At 38.9% G+C, this 8,960-nt stretch overlaps 1 pseudogene; it reads left to right on the forward strand.

Annotated features, from left to right (window-relative positions):
- The first annotated feature begins 581 nt into the window (after positions 1-581).
- Positions 582-8,960, forward strand: part of LOC102855065 — an 11,084-nt pseudogene continuing 2,705 nt past the window's right edge.

The following is an 8,960-nucleotide window of genomic DNA, read 5'->3' on the forward strand; positions in this document are numbered from 1 at the left end:
GCAGCAATGAAGGAATGAAAACCCAAAATCCCTGTAAATGTTCATTAAAACTAATAAAATTAATAATAAAAAAAAATAAAATCTGTGATCAACTTGGACAATAATATTTAGTGCTAAATGTTTAACTCAGCTAAGTGAACTAAAGTAATTGCTCTGCACCAGACAACTGGTGGAAGCCACAGTTCCACAGATAAACAGGCTCATGTTGCTTGAACATTCTCCAGAAACATGGAACTCTATAAAATTTTCCACCGTTCTCCTTTCCACTCCCCACAATAAAACCCTTTTGTCAAAATATTTTGTAATACAAATACAAGAGAATAAAAGTATTTTTCTTAGCATTTAAGTCTCAAAACCTGCAAGATGGTATCATTGGATTCAGTATTATATTCAAGATACTTAAGATTTCTTTTAATGTGTATTTTACACATTGTTGTTTTTGTTATGCGCTGTCGAGTCACCTGCGACTCATAGTAACCCTATGCACAACAGCCCTAAACCCTGCTCTATCCCGTTCCTATCTTATTGTCTCAGACACACCTATCCACATTACTCCAGTCACTGAATGAATCCACCTTATCAAGGATCTTCCTTTTCTGTGCTGTCCCTCCACCCTCCCAAGCATGACGTCCCTCTCCAAGGACTGACCCTGCCTTGCAACATGTCTAAAGTATGTCAGACAAAGCTTCAGAATCTTTGCCTCCAAGGAGCAGCCTGGCTTCACCTTATCTAGGATGAAATTGTTTAATCTCCTAGCAGTCCATAATATATTCAATACTCTTTTCCAGCAACTCAGCTCAAAGGCCTTCTATCATCACTAGCCATTGTCCAGTTTTCTGAAGCATAGTAAGTAATTACAAAGACTATGGCCTGTATCAGGTGCACCTAAGTCTCTTGATTAATACCATTGCTCTTCAGTACTTTGGAAAGGTCTCTGACAGCAGACTTACCCAACACAATTTATCTTTTCATTTCCTGGCTGCTGGTACCAAAAGCGTTAATTGTAGAGTAAAAAAAAAACTGAAGCTTTCAACAATGTCAATCTCTTCATCATCTATCATGATGCTGCCAATCGACCCAGTGGTGAGAATCTTTGTTTTCTTGATGTTGAGCTCCAATCTATATTGAAGGCTGCAGTCATTGACCTTCTGCAGCCAGCACTTCAGGTCCTCCTCAGTTTCAGCAAGCAGGGTTGTGTCATCTTCATAATGCAGATTGTTGATGAGTCTATCTCAAATCCTAATGCCACACTTCCCCTTGTAGAGTCCAGTCTCCTGAATAATCTGTTCTACATATAGATTGAAAAGATATGGAGAAAGGACACATCCTTGGCACACACCCTTCCCAATTTTGAACCATGCAGTGTTTTCTTGCTCTGATGACTGCCCCCTGGTCCAACTATAGGTTTCGTACAAGTACAGTAAGTGTTCTGGGATTCCCATTCTTCTCAGAGTCAGCCACAGTTTATTTTAATCTACACAGTCAAATGCCTTTGAATAGTCAATGAACCACAGATAGACATTCCTCTGGTATTCCCTGCTTTCAGCTAAGATCCATCTAACTTTAGCTACCATATCCCTAATGCCACGACCCCTTCTAAACCCAGCCTGGACTTCTGGCAGTTCTCTGCTGATGTGCTGTTCCAGTAGTTTTTGGATAATCTTCAGTAGAATCTTGCTTGCATGTGATATCAATGATGCTGTTCTATAATTTCCACACTCTGTTGGATCACCCTTCTTTGAAATGGGAACAAATATAGATCTCTTCAAAGTCAGTTGACCAGGTTCTTGTCCTCCAGATTTCTTGACACAACTTGGTGAACACATCTAGGGCAGCATCTGTTAGTTGAAATATGTCAATTGGTATACCATCATTCCTGGGGCCTTGTTTTTTTGCCATTTTTTTTAGAGCAGCTTGAACTTCTTCCTTCATCACCACAGTCTCTTGCTTATATGTTATTTGATGATATTCTTCTGTGTCCACCAATTCCTTTTGGTACAATGACTGTATACTCTTTCCATCTTCTTTTAATGTTTCGTGGATCATTCAATATTCTGCCCAAAACATCCTTCAGTATTGCAACTCAAGGTTTGAATTTCTTATTCATTACCTTCAACTTAAGAAATGCTGAGTGAGTTTGGTCCTTTTGATTTTTTGACTCCAGCTCCTTGCACATTTCATTGCAATGCTTTACTTTGTTTTCCTGTGCTGCCCTTTAGAATCTTCTGTTCAACTCCTTCATATCTTGATTTCTTCCCTTTACATTGGCTTCTTGGCACTCTAGTGCAATATTCAGAGTTTCTCCTGATATCCGTCTTGGTCTTTTCTTCCTCCTCTGACTTGGTAATCACCTTTTGCCTTCTAAAACTTGACTTTGAGTCTACCACCTGAATTTCAAAACCACCTCAGGAACAGGTTTGAGGTCTCGGACATTAATGAGCAACGGCTGGATGAGCTGTGGGAGGATATCAAGAATATCATTGATAAAAAATGTAAAAGGTCATTATACATTGAAGCAAAGTTTTTAAATATACATCCCCCTTTTGTTAAGTTGGTTCTGATCTATAGTGACCTTGCATGGTTTCTGGCTGTGGCTTATTGTGGAAGGAGACTGCTCATCTTTCTACAGAGTAATGGCTGATGAGTTAAAAGTGCTGAAATTTGGTTAACAGCCTGATATATTGAGCCCTGTTTTAAACACAAGAATGTTTTTATTATTAGGTTGTCCTTTTTCTTTTATTGGAATGAGGACTTAAACTGTTTCTTTTCCTTTTTTAAAAAGGTTTTGTTATGGTTTGGGTAAAAATTTATAGAACAAGTTAATTTTTCATTTAAGACTTTGTACACCTTTTTGCCATGACTTTGACTGTAATCCTACAAAATAATAGCACTCTTCCCATTTCCTCCCTGTATTTCCCATTTTCAATAGTTCTTCTTTCCTCTCTCTTGCTGCCTTTTGCATCTGTCTCTGGGTAAACGCTATCCCTTTCATCCCATGTGGCTGAATGCACTAAGGAGTAATTCTTTAAATAACAACAAATTCTCTTGTACTTTAAAGAGAGAAAGTGAGAAAAAAAATGCTACAAAGACTGCACCAATGTATACTGTGCCAGAGGATCTATAAGATGATCTTCATCAGCTCATCATTATGAACTATTTTTAATGTTTTTGTCTTTACCATTTTGTCACCTTAACTATATCTTTTCCATGTCTCAGTTTGCCTGTTTCATAAAATGTAAACAGACTTGGGAGCAGGATTGACATCCACTTCTGAAATAGCTTGCCTCCAGAAACTCTATGAACTTAGAGAAAGTTATACAAGTGTTCAGGTCTTTCATTCATAGGGTCACTTTGAGTCATCTACAACTCTACGACCCTTAACAACAGTTAAGGTTCCAGCCCTTGGGAAATGACATCATTCTAAGAAAATTGGAAGATCAGAGAAGAAAACAAGATCCTCAACACAATGGATTGATATGGTGACTGTAACAATGGGATTGAGCATGTCTCAGATTGTGAGGATGGCATAGAGTAGGGCAAGGGTTAGATCTATTGCTCATAGAATTGCTGTGAGTCATAGAGAGAACTCTGTTGGCTTAGTGGCTAGAAAGTTATGCTACCAAGCTAAACATGGATGATTTTAATCTGTGCCCCCCAGGCCTGGTTTTAATTGTTTTTGGTCAAACATTCTGCTAAGTGGTACAGCACTGGTCTGTCGATTTGCTGTACAGCGGTAATTCATGGTCGCTGTGATGCTAAACACTGTGACACTAATGTTGTCAAATGTGATAATGGTTATGTATGGTTGACAGTGTTTGGTGGAGATCCCAGATTAAAACAGGCTTGGAAGCAGAAGTGGCATCCATTTCTGAAATAACTTGCCTCCAGAAACTCAGTGAACTTAGAGAAATTATGAAAGTTATACAAGTATTCAAATCTTTCATTTATAGGATCACTATGAGTCATCTATGACTTCACAGCACTTAATAACAAACAACAACAACTAATAATAACATCGACTTAAAGAATCAACTGAAAGCTAGCTGAGAGCACTGGTGGTGTACTTGTAGGGAGTTGTGCTGCTAATCCAAAGACAGATCCTTTCTGATGGTTTAAATCCACCAGCAGCTTCTCAGGAACAGTCTCCTTTTGTGTGATTTACAACCTGCAAAAACCGGCTTGCAGGTTAGCTATGAGTCAGTTCTGATTCAAAGGCAATTAGTTTTGTTTTTTTTAGTAAAATAGCTAATACATTAAAGTACTTGAAGCAGTGTCTGAGACATAATAATTACTATACATGCTGGTAAGAATTTGAATCCCAGAACTTCTGATCATCTCATAGGAAACCTATATTTTGACCAAGAAGCTGTTGTCTGAACAGAGCAAGGAGATACTTCATGGTTCAAAATCAAGATAGGCATACATCAGGGATGTATCCTTTCTCTGTACATTTTCAGTCTATACCAGATCATCTGGGAGGTTGAACTTTATGAAGAAGAATGTGGCATCAAGATTGAGGAAGACTCATCAACAACCTACATTATGCAGATGACACAGCTTTACTCACCAAAAATGAAGAGGACTAGAAGTGCTTGCTACAGAAGGTCAAGGACTACAGTCTTCAATGTGAATTGCACCTCAACATCAAATAAATAAGGTCCTAACCACCAGGCCATTAGACAGTTTCATGATAGATAGAGAAAAGACTGAAGTTGTCAATGATTTAAATATCTTGCTTTGATTCCTAATCTACATTCTTGGCACTAGCAGTTAGAAAAACAAAAGATGAGGAAGGAGCAACAGGTGGCAGGAAGGAATGGTGGACGGCAGGAAGGAGCTAAAGACAGCACTACCTGCAATGCTTCCACAGTTATTTGGGGGATAACTGCTGTCTAGCTTGACCACGGGACCCATTAAGTCAGAAAGTGACCGCCCACCTGCCACCACGTGACTCCAGAGAAGCGACTGGCCCCCAGAAGAGCAACCGCCCCTGGCTACCATGTGACCCGGAGGAGTAATGGCCTGCCACTGCATGACCCCATTGCAGCCGCTGCCATGTGACCCTGCCAAGTGGCCAGCCACTGCATAAACCCCTAGCGATGCCCAGTGGTGGTTCCACAGCCCCATGCTCCCCATCCCCACCACAGCCTTTTGCCCCTGCCTCCTCCTTCTCTACACCCTGTGACGGTGCCACAACCACACTCCTCTGCCGATGCCACAGCCCTGTGACCCCAGTGGCACCCCAGGACCACTAGAGAGTCCTTCACGCCACACATAGACCGAACAACAAAGTGAGCCATGGACAGTAGGATTTTTAATCAGAACTTTTGTTGGAGCAACTCCTTTCAGAGCTACAGGAACACACAGCCACTCTGTAGATCCAGCCATCATCTGAAGCCACCAGCCAAGCTGCTGTGGGACTGATCTGGTAGGAGAAAAGGATCCTGACTAGGTTTTCTGAGGCACTGCCGATTACCTGGGAGAGCACCCAAGGGCAAACCCAGTGGTGGGAATTTGGCTGAGTTCTCTTAGGCCATGCCAACTGCCCAGGAATGAGACAGCCAGTGGTAAACAGTCCTTTGTGGACACTGCAGACCAGCCAGAGGCGAGTGGGTTGGTAGGAATTTGACATTGACTTCTTTTGTTCCGTTGGACCCAGGACCCTGTTTGGGCAGGGACTGCTGCATGAGGGCACCTGCATAAGTGCCACTGGGCAGAAACCGCTGAGTGAAAACCACTGGGTGGGAGACGGACAGCTGGAATTTGAGGGACCCCAATCTTGAGCACAACAGACAGCTGAGGTTCGAGTGAGGTTCCCCAAGTGTTTAACCTGCCCTTGTGATCGCCCCACCCCCATGCCTGCCCCTCCCCACTTGGCTCCACACTGGTGCCTACATGTTGGTCAATCAACTTGTCTTAATTGGGAGCACCTTGACCTGTCTTACCAATAAGAGGTTGCCTTCACACGCTCTGAATTGAAATTTCTCTGAAGTCAGAAACAGAGAAACACACAAGTGGGATAGATGATCAATTGATCTCTAGAGCATTGTCTTCAGATCAAGAACATATCAATGTCTCGAAGAAAGCAAGCTATTCCACACACTACACAAGCACAAAGCAACATGTCACCCCCAAAGGGTGACACAGTATCAATGGATTTCCTGAAGCCAGAAAATCTGATAGAACATTCTGACACTGAACTTAAAAGGAAAATGATTAAATATATTCAATGGATAAAAGACAAACTTGAATAATTACAGGATACTACAAACAAAACCCAGGAGAAACTAAAAAAAAAAAAAAACCCACACAATAAACAAACAAAGAAACAAAGAACAAAAACAACCAATCCAAAACAATGCAGAGAAAACAAACGAGGCATTAGTGGCACTGGAAAAACAAGAAATCACTATCCAAAATATGAGGTCCAATGTTTCGGATGCTGTCAACATGATGGAGGGACACATGAGCAGAGTTGAAGAAATGGAACACAGAACCAGTGAAATTGAAGACAGAATTGTCACCACTGATATGCTAGAGAAAGGAAAAAAAATACTCAAAAAAGAAGAAAACCTAAGAATAAGGTGGGATACTATCAAGAGAAATAATATGTGCATCGTTTAAATCCTAGAACAATAAGAAGCAAGTAAAGGCACTGAAAAAGTTGTGAAAGAATTACTAGAGGAAAATTTCCCATCCATAATGAAGAATGAGAGAAAATGTATTCAAAAAGCTCAGCGAACATCATATAGACTAGACCCCAAAAGAAAAAGACCAAGGCATATCATAGTTAAATTTTACAGAACCAAAGATAAGGAGAAAATCCTGAAAGCGGTGAGGGAGAAACAAAGAGTAACCTATAAGGGAGAGCAGGTAAGATTAAGTGTTGATTTCTTAGCAGAAACCATGCAAGCAAGAAGAGAGTGTAAGGACATATATCAAAAACTCAAAGAACACAACTGTCAAACAAGAATACAGTACCCAGCAAAACTATCCATCAAATATGAAGGAGAGATCAAGATATTCCCAGAAAAGCAGAACCTAAGAGAGTTTGCAAAAACAAGAGCAGTGTTGCAGGAAAGACTCAGAGAGGTCCTTCTTACAGAGGTGCCACAAGAAAGCAGCATGGTCCAAAATAACAAGCAATAATACCAAAAAGAACTCAACACAATGATAGGAATAAAATCTTACCTCTCAGTAATCACACTGAATATGAATGGTTTAAATGCACCACTAAAGATAAAAAGAGTAGCAGCTTGGAAAAAAGACCAAAATCCATCAATATGTAATCTACAAGAGACACACCTGACAAATGAAGGTAAAGAAAGGCTAAAAAGAAAAGGGTGGGGGAAAATATACCAAACAAATGGCAACCAGAAAAAAGCAGGAGTAGCAATATTAATCTCTGATAAAATAAATAGCAATGAAAAAACCATTATGAAGGACAAGGAAGATTACAACGTAATGCTGAAAGGGTCAATAGAACAAGAGAATATAACAATAATAAATATCTATGCACCAAATAAAAGGCCTGGAAAATATGTAAAACAAACATTAACAACAACAACAACAAAAAAACAAATAGACAACACTAATATAGTGCTTGGAGACTTCAATACATCCCTTTCAAGAAAAGACAGAACTACCAGAAAGAAACTCAAGATACTGAAGAATTAAACCACACAATAGACCAACTTGACCTCATAGATATTTATAGACTAATGCACTCCAGAAAAACACAGTATACCTTCTTCTCCAATGTGCATTGAATGTTATCCTGAATAGATCATTAAGGCAAGCATCAATAAATTAAAAAACGTAGAAATAATACAAGGCATCTTTTTAGACCACTATGCCACAAAATTAGAAATTAATAATAAGATAAAGGAGAAAAAACCACACATTTGGAAGCTGAACAACACCTTTATTGAACAAGTCTGGGTACTAGAAGAAATAAAATATTAAATTAAAAAGTTTCTTGAAACAAATGACAATGAAAACACCACTTACCAAAGCCTCTGGGAAATATTCAAAGCAGTAATCAGAGGTCAAATTATAGGATTAAGTGAACACATCAAAAGGCAGCAAAAACTGACCATTGACTCTCTAACCCAACATCTCCAGAAAATTGAAAAAGAACAGCAAGAAAACCCAATACCCTCTAAACAAACTGAAATTATAAAAATTAGAGCTGAAAAAATTGAAATAGAAAACCAAAAAACAATTGAAACTATAAAAAAAAAACAACAACTAGGAGTTGGTACTTGGAAAAGTTCAATAAAATCAACAAATCACTAGCAAAACTCACAAAAGAAAAGAAGACCCAAATAATCTGAATAAGAGATGAATCAGGCAACATCGCAACAGAACCAATTAAAATAAAAAGGCGAACATTAGAATATTATGAAAAACTATACTCAAACAAATGTGAAAACCTAGAGGAAGTGGACAAATACTTAGAAATGCACAACTTACCTAAACTGACACAAACCAAAATTGAACATCTGAACAGACCTATTACAAAAGAAGAAATTGAAAAGGTAATACAACAACTTCCAAACAAAAAAAAAGCCCTGGAACAGATGGTTTTACAAGTGAATTTTATCAAACATTCAAAGAACTATCACCAATTCTACCTGAACTATTTCAGAAAATAGAAAAGTATGGAATTCTCCCAGACTCATTCTATGGAGCAAACATATCCTTGATATCAAATCCAGCAAAGTACACCACCACAATAGAAAACAATAGGCCAATATCTCTCTTGAACTTAGATGAAAAAATCCTGAATAAAATCCTGGCCAATAGAATCCAACAATACATCAAAAAAATAATTCATAACAGGGTAAAAAGGGAAGCCACAGACTGGGAAAAAGTGTTTGGTAATGACATGTCAGATAAGGGACTTATATCTAGAATTTATAAAATACTTGAGCACCACAACAAGATAAAGGTAAATA

This window comes from Elephantulus edwardii, unplaced genomic scaffold (assembly GCF_000299155.1).
Source record: "Elephantulus edwardii isolate Elephantulus edwardi_28Jun2011 unplaced genomic scaffold, EleEdw1.0 scaffold00298, whole genome shotgun sequence".
In the NCBI taxonomy this organism is placed as follows: Eukaryota; Metazoa; Chordata; class Mammalia; order Macroscelidea; family Macroscelididae; genus Elephantulus; species Elephantulus edwardii.